At 43.4% G+C, this 7225-nt stretch overlaps 1 pseudogene; it reads left to right on the plus strand.

Annotated features, from left to right (window-relative positions):
* Positions 3271 to 5323, plus strand: Kif22-ps (kinesin family member 22, pseudogene; annotated as a pseudogene).

Raw genomic sequence — 7225 nt, forward strand, 5'->3', positions numbered from 1 at the left:
AATCAGCCCTTGCTTCCTGACCTGCTTGAGTTCAAGTCCTGACTTCTTTCAGTGATGAACAGCAATATGGAAATGTAAGCTGAATAAACCCTTTCCTCCCCAACTGCTTCTTGGTCATGATGTTTGTGCAGGAATAGAAACCCTGAATAAGACAAATTGGTACCAGCAGAGTGGGGTATTCCTGTGACAACCTGACCATGTTTTGGGGAGGACTGTGGAAGGACTTTGGAACTTTGGGCTTGAAGATCCATCCATTGTTAAGAGCTCTGTCGGATGTTGTGTAGGAGCTTGGAAGATAATGTTGAGAACACTGCAGAAGATGGAGGTCTGGTTTGTGAAATTTCAGAGGGAAAATTAAAGACTCTTTTCAGGGCCATTGCTGTTTTGATTGTGAAGATTCTGTAGTTCTGGTTAGCTGGGGCTGAAGAATCAGCTGTGATTAACAAGATGCCAGAACTACCAAAGCAAAAACTTTGCATTACTGGGACTATTGATGCTGGTTAGCTGGAGCTAAGAAATTAGCGGTGATTAAGAAGAGACCAGCATCATTGAGGTGACATCTTCTGGGAAGTGTTTTCTGAAAACACAAAGAGGCTGTGTTCTAGAAATGGCCAAGGTTGTACTCCTGCTGCAGTGGGACTTGGTAATATGTAAGGGTCACCCAGGTGGTACTGGTTTTGAAGGCATGAAGGGGTCACGCAGAGCAGCTGAGGCTCCGCACTGTGAGAGGCCATGGAAGGCCATTGGTGAAGGTGCAGCCTCAGTTGCAATTGAAGGCCCAGGACTGAAGGGGTCATGCAGTGTTTTGAAGATGCCAGTACCATAAGATGACCACCAAGAGCAGCAGCAGCAGTGGAGTACAGGCATCTGGAGCCTAGAGGATGACGTGTGTGCTACAAAGGGCATGGCTGGAGAAGTGACCCAAGCCCTTGGAGGAGCCCAGAAGATAGTCAGTTGGATCCCAGACATTGAACAGTTGGAGATTGACTTTTGCTTTTGATTGTGACTGTGCCCTGATATTTTCCCTCTTGAAGGAAGAAACTGTTTTAGTAGAGCCACAGTTAAGAGACTTTTAATTGTAAAAAGACTTTGGATTTTAAAAGAGATGGATATTTTAAGAGATTGAAATTTTAAGAATATGTAAACACTGTGGGACTTTTAAAGTTACTTAGATCTTGGGGATGAATAAGATTGTAAGGGTTGAGGCTTACTAGTGATGTTTTTGTGTGTCAAGTTGACAAGGGGTCAATTGTACTGGCTAGTTTTGTGTCAACTTGACACAGCTGGAGTTATCACAGAGAAAGGAGCTTCAGTTGAGGAAATGCCTCCATGAGATCCAACTCTAAGGCATTTACTCAATTAGTGATCAAGGGGGAAAGGCCCCTTGTGGGTGAGACCATCTCTGGGCTGGTAGTCTTGGGTTCTATAAGAGAGCAGGCTGAGCAAGCCAGGTGAGGCAAGCCAGTAAAGAACATCCCTCCATGGCCTCTGAATCAGCTCTTGCTTCCTGACCTGCTTGAGTTCAAGTCCTGACTTCTTTCAGTGATGAACAGCAATATGGAAATGTAAGCTGAATAAACCCTTTCCTCCCCAACTGCTTCTTGGTCATGATGTTTGTGCAGGAATAGAAACCCTGACTAAGACATACACTAAATATATATGACTGAAACTCCAATACTAAGTGTATATATTTTAATCGATATTATGTTGGTTTGGATCTCAAATATGCCTTGCATGTCATTTACAAAGGTCTTAGTTGGTAGCCTGTGGGGTGCTGTTGGGAGGGATTAACTTTGTGACTATGGTTTAAGAAGGTGGTTGGGTCTCTGAGGCATATCCATGAAGGGATGTTGAGGTCTCAGCCCCTTTTGTCTCTGTACTTTCCACCAGGCATGAAATGGGAAGACCATTTCTATCACTGTGCCCTCTCCCATGTGCTGGGCTACCACAAACCCAAAGCAAGAAGCCCCAACAAGCATGGGCAAAACCCCCTGAAACCTTGAGTGTAAACAAATCATTCCTCTTTTCAAGTCGATGGTCTCATGTGTTTTGTTATAGCAATGGGAAGTTCATTAACACTCATGTAATAAAAAGAAACTATGAATATGCCATGCATGCAGGAACTCTGACAAACATCCACTGAATCTAAATGATGAAGAATTGGTTGTTCTCCACATACATAAATGAAAAGTGTCACCCTACAAGTAAGGGGACATTTTCTAGACTACAAATCTTTCTATTTGTAGTTCATGGAATCACATGCACATTAAAATTCTTGCAATTCTCTATAAAACACAATGTGGAAAAAAATCCCTGGGGTGGAAGAGAGGATGCATATAAGGATGCACATGTACATGCAAGTCTGTGTTTATTCTATTTTAGCAAATATAAAGAACATAGAATTGAAATTTAGTTTCGTTCAGATGTAGAGTAACCATTCAACATTCTCTACCATTCAACAGTTACTACCCTTCCTCCCTGTCATTACTCCTTCACAGAAAACCCTCATTCTACTCTGAGAACAGAGAACTTTAGCTCTATGATCAAACTTCAATTTAAAGCAATTATCACTTGTCTTTATTTCATGTAAAATAAAAATAATAGTGACATCTGCTATTTATAGCTAGTAGCCATGTGAGAATTGATTATTCCTTTATCTCTCTATTTATAGGTACAGAATAATTACATATATGCATGCACATGTGTATTTTTATCAACTACACCAAATCATTTAAACTAGAAAAAGTAACCAGGCATGGGGGCTACTAACCTATGGGGGCTAGTCTGGGCTTGGACTTGGGTAGCATCTCAGTATGGAAAAAGACTGTACACAGGCATTAGGACTAGTCGAACAAACTGTGAATGTGTTTAATGCTATGTTACTATACATCTGAACAAAATAAAATATTAAATTCGATGTGAGTTTCAGGATAGCCAGGACTATACACAGATATCCTGTCTTGAAAAAAAATAAAATTAAATTTATGTGTTTGTGTATGCACATGCTGCAATTCATGTGTGTAGATCAGAGGAGAGCTTGTGGGTTCTAGGAATTAAACTCGGGTCATCAGGATTGGTGACAATCATTTTTAAAATATTTTTCAATTAAACAACTGCAAAACAATTTTATCCTCTGTGACATTCACAAAGATTTTTGGAAAATTAAAAAAAAATATATGTCTAATTTGGGGGCTTCCCTGAACTTGGTGACCCTTAAAAAACAGAAGTTTCCTAATTATTTAATATTTAAAAAAAATTTTTTTTGCTAGGGGATATGAGTGTTATGGCTAAGACGAGGCCACAGAGATAGGAGATGGCGTCAGCCACCTCAGGACCGGGTCTTTGTATAAGCAAGGTAGGGATTGGCTGTCGTCTGCTTCTAGCTGGAGTAAGGGTGGCTATATAATTGTGCCTGTTTGTGGATGAAGAGACAGAAGCGAAGGAGCACCCCTGTGTACGAGCCATAGACAGCTGCTCTCTTGAAGTGGCTAACTGGAGGAAATACCAGGAGACTATCAAATATCAGTTTGATGCCTTCCATGGAGAGAAGAGCACTCAGTGGGACATCTATGTAGGTTTAGTACAGCCCATACTAAGGAACTTGCTGGAAGGGCAGAATGCCAGTGTACTTGCCTATGGACCGACTGGGGCAGGGAAGACACACAATGTTGGGCAGCCCAGAACAGCCTGGAGTGATTCCTCAGACTCTCCCAGACCTCCTGCACCTAACAAGGGAAGAGAATGCTGAGGGCTGGCCATGGGACATTTCTGTTGCTTTGTGCTATTTAGATCTCTAACAGGAAATAGTATTAGACCTCTTGGATCCTGCATCAGAAGACCTAGTGTTCCGAGAAGGCTGACGAGGGAAAATCCTGATTCCAGGCCTCACACAGAAGCCCATCACTAGTTTCTCTGACTTCGAGAAGCACTTCCTTCTAGTCAGTAGAAATCGAGTTGTAGGAGCTACTCTGCTTAACCAGCGCTCTTGCCGTAGTCATGCAGCGCTCTTGGTCAAGGTAGATCAGCATGAACGTTTGACTCCATTTCGCCAGTGGGAAGGAAAACTCTACCTTATTGATTTGGCTGGTTCAGAGGACAACCGTCAGTCGCACAGGCAACCAGGGCATTCTGCTCAAAGAGAGTGGAGCCATCAACACCTCCCTCTTTGTACTGGGCAAAGTAGTGGATGCATTAAACCAAGGCCTCCCTCATATACCATACCAGGACAGCAGGCTCACTCGTCTGTTGCAAGACTCTCTGAGAGGCTCAGCTCATAGCATCCTCATTGTCAGCATTGCTCCTGAAAGATGTTTTTACCTGGATACAATCTCAGCATTAAACTTCACTGCTAGGTCCAAGGAGGTGATTAACCAGGCTTTCACCAAAGCGAGTGTACAACCTCAGGCCTTGACACCTGTTAAGCTGTCTCAGAAAGATCTGCTAGGTTTATCAGAGGCAAAGAAAGCCAAAGGCCCTCAAGAAGAATCAACTGGGAGCCCTGAGTCTATAGCATCTCCAGCATCTGCTTCCCAGAAACTAAGCAATATGGATCTAGCCATGTTGGGAAAGCTCCTGAGTATGGAATGTTTGCTGGGTTCCAAGGGGAGCCAGAGGAACCCTCTACTGAATACCCCAAACGAGAGCGAATGGTGCTCATTAAGACGGTGGAGGACAAGATATTGGAGATTGAGAGGCTTAAGATGAAGCAAAAAGAACTGGAAGCCCAGGTGCTGGTCCAGGAAGCACTGCATTCAAGGGAAAAGGAGAACACTCCTACAATTCTCCAGTCCCCCTTCCTCTTGTAGTGGCACAGTGGCAAAGCCCCTGAAAAAAAGCTGTAGTTGATGCCTCTTCAAGGGATTCAGATGCAGGCAGAGTCCTCAAACAAGATCCACCTCTTGCAGAAAGGCCATAAAAGGAAGCTGGCGCCATCACATGTGTCAGAGGCTGTGGAAAAGGATGAGGGCTATAGGGAGTTACAGATTAGCCCAGAATTACTGGCACATGGGCTCAAAATAATTATTGGATCTGCTGAATGAAGGCTCAGCTCGGGATCTATGCAGCCTGCAGCACATCAGTCAGAAGAAGGCCCAGCTCATCGTGGGCTGGAGGAAGCGCCATGCCCCCTTAAGTGAGGTGGAGGACTAGGTACAGGTGGAAGGCATCTCTGGAAAGCAGGTGGAGTCTTTCCTGAAGGCTTGGCTCTTGAATCTCTTGGGCTTGGTGCCAGACAGTACCTCTTGACTACCAGCTCTTGACACTACCTTTTTCTTTTAAAAATCCTTGTATAGTGACATGTTGTGTAAATACAGTTTTTATTCCACGAAAAAGCAATTGTTTTGCTAAACTGACATTTAGAGCTAGAACCTTTCCACATATTCTACCTTTTTAAAACTAGCTGGTTCACTGGCAGTCATCCTGTGATGATTTTGCTTGCTTGTTTGGTTTTTTTTTTTGGACACAAACAACTTTTACTAAAAAAAAGTTTCTTTGCAAAATTTCAAATATCAACTATAAACTGTGAATCCACGTATCACAAAAACCTCGGATTAGAGTCAGTCATCTTGAATTTGGTTAGAGTGGTGAGAGCTACAGATAACTGAACTGCTTTCAGTTTTTATTACGTACTTAGAAAATAATTTGTCCCCTTCCGCTCGACTCGAGACTCGAGCCCCGGGCTACCTTGCCAGCAGAGTCTTGCCCAACACCCGCAAGGGCCCACACGGGACTCCCCACGGGACCCTAAGACCTCTGGTGAGTGGACCACAGTGCCTGCCCCAATCCAATCGCGCGGAACTTGAGACTGCGGTACATAGGGAAGCAGGCTACCCGGGCTTGATCTGGGGCACAAACCCCTTCCACTCCACTCGAGCCCCGGGCTACCTTGCCAGCTGAGTTGCCTGACACCCGCAAGGGCCCACACAGGATTCCACACGTAATCCTAAGACCTCTAGTGAGTGGAACACAACTTCTGCCAGGAGTCTGGTTCGAACACCAGATATCTGGGTACCTGCCTTGCAAGAAGAGAGCTTGCCTGCAGAGAATACTCTGCCCACTGAAACTAAGGAGAGTGCTACCCTCCAGGTCTGCTCATAGAGGCTAACAGAGTCACCTGAAGAACAAGCTCTTAACAGTGACAACAAAAACAGCTAGCTTCAGAGATTACCAGATGGCGAAAGGCAAACGTAAGAATCCTACTAACAGAAATCAAGACCACTCACCATCATCAGAACGCAGCACTCCCACCCCACCTAGTCCTGGGCACCCCAACACAACTGAAAATCTAGACCCAGATTTAAAAACATTTCTCATGATGATGATAGAGGACATCAAGAAGGACTTTCATAAGTCACTTAAAGATTTACAGGAGAGCACTGCTAAAGAGTTACAGGCTCTTAAAGAAAAGCAGGAAAACACAGCCAAACAGGTGATGGAAATGAACAAAACCATACTAGAACTAAAAGGGGAAGTAGACACAATAAAGAAAACCCAAAGCGAGGCAACGCTGGAGATAGAAACCCTAGGAAAGAGATCTGGAACCATAGATGTGAGCATCAGCAACAGAATACAAGAAATGGAAGAGAGAATCTCAGGTGCAGAAGATTCCATAGAGAACATCGACACAACAGTCAAAGAAAATACAAAATGCAAAAGGATCCTAACTCAAAACATCCAGGTAATCCAGGACACAATGAGAAGACCAAACCTACGGATAATAGGAATTGATGAGAATGAAGATTTTCAACTTAAAGGGCCAGCTAATATCTTCAACAAAATAATAGAAGAAAACTTCCCAAACATAAAAAAAGAGATGCCCATGATCATACAAGAAGCATACAGAACTCCAAATAGACTGGACCAGAAAAGAAATTCCTCCCGACACATAATAATCAGAACAACAAATGCACTAAATAAAGATAGAATATTAAAAGCAGTAAGGGAGAAAGGTCAAGTAACATATAAAGGAAGGCCTATCAGAATTACACCAGACTTTTCACCAGAGACTATGAAAGCCAGAAGAGCCTGGACAGATGTTATACAGACACTAAGAGAACACAAATGCCAGCCCAGGCTACTATACCCGGCCAAACTCTCAATTACCATAGATGGAGAAACCAAAGTATTCCACGACAAAACCAAGTTCACACAATATCTTTCCACGAATCCAGCCCTTCAAAGGATAATAACAGAAAAGAAGCAATACAAGGACGGAAATCATGCCCTA

The sequence above is a fragment of the Mus musculus genome, chromosome 1, assembly GCF_000001635.26.
Source record: "Mus musculus strain C57BL/6J chromosome 1, GRCm38.p6 C57BL/6J".
NCBI lineage: Eukaryota > Metazoa > Chordata > Mammalia > Rodentia > Muridae > Mus > Mus musculus.